The sequence below is a fragment of the Belonocnema kinseyi genome, chromosome 8, assembly GCF_010883055.1.
Source record: "Belonocnema kinseyi isolate 2016_QV_RU_SX_M_011 chromosome 8, B_treatae_v1, whole genome shotgun sequence".
Taxonomy (NCBI): Eukaryota; Metazoa; Arthropoda; class Insecta; order Hymenoptera; family Cynipidae; genus Belonocnema; species Belonocnema kinseyi.
Genome location: NC_046664.1, coordinates 96,261,427 through 96,262,598, shown reverse-complemented (window position 1 = coordinate 96,262,598; position 1,172 = coordinate 96,261,427). Strand labels below are relative to the sequence as shown.

Sequence of the window (1,172 nt, the reverse complement as noted above, 5' to 3'; positions counted from 1 at the left end):
TTGGTACAGGGACCCTCTATCCGCAACCCGAGGACGCGTTCGGTGGCTTTGTCATAGGCCCTTCGGTTTGATTCTAGAGGAATCAAAACCGAACCGAATGGCAACCGAATATCAAAAGTCAATCATTTTTGTTGGTTAACAACACACTGCCGAAAAAATTCAACATAAAAAATATTATACTATTCTTCTTCAAAAAACTCTAAGATGTACGCGCAATCTAACAGTAATAACAAAAAAACCAAATAAAAAACACCGCTGATGCATGTGATCAAATCCCGCTCCGCTGCCTTCAGCCAAAAAAGCAAAAAAAAAAGCAAAAAAAAAAAAATCAGCGGAAAAAAACAAAACAATTACGAATAAGTAAAACACTTTCCCAAAAAAGTTGTTCATTTCCTTATCTCCAAGGTAAAATTAAACAACATTTAAAAACTACCCCTATCACATTTAACGAACCAAGTCTCAAACTCCATCAGCTAAAAGTGCCAAAACAAACTCGAATTAAAAACGACTACCCAAACCAACTTTTACATCATCTAGTTAATGAATCTATCTCTACAGTGATATTCCATATCAGCCATGAAACTCTCTTATTTCATAGGAATCTAGTCTCACCTTTCATCAATTAATACGGTAAAAAATACTTGAAATTAAAAATAATCACAACAAGAAAATTTCCAGGTCCATTAAGCTAGCACCTCCACAATCGAATTTTGGGATTTTTCATAACTCATAATTTTGGTATTTTTTAGGCTTTTTTAGGCGTCGACTAAAATTTTTGGGCTTTTTTACTTTATTCAAAAAATCAACTTTCGTTTGGAGGAGCCAGGTTACATTAAGACTTGGTTCGTTAAATGTCATAGGGGTAGTTTTTAAATGTTGTGTAGTTTTACCTTGGAGATAAGGATATGAACAACTTTTCGGGAAAGCGTTTTACTTATTTGTAATTGTTTTGTTGTTTTCGCTGAATTTTTTTTTGCTTTTTTTATTTTGCTTTTTTGGCTGAAGGCAGCCGAGCAGGATTTGTTCACATGTATCAGCGGTGTTTTTTATTTGGTTTTTTTTGTTATTACTGTTGGATTGCGCGTATATCTTAGAGTTTTTTGAAGAAGAATAATATAATATTTTTTATTTTGAATTTTTTCGGCAGTGTGTTGTTAACCAACAAAAATGAT

At 33.1% G+C, this 1,172-nt stretch overlaps 1 protein-coding gene across 3 annotated transcripts in view; it reads left to right on the top strand.

Annotated features, from left to right (window-relative positions):
- Window positions 1-1,172, top strand: part of LOC117178808 (ankyrin repeat and zinc finger domain-containing protein 1-like) — a 29,862-nt gene that overhangs the window by 23,925 nt on the left and 4,765 nt on the right. The gene's annotated exons all lie outside the window — the stretch shown is intronic.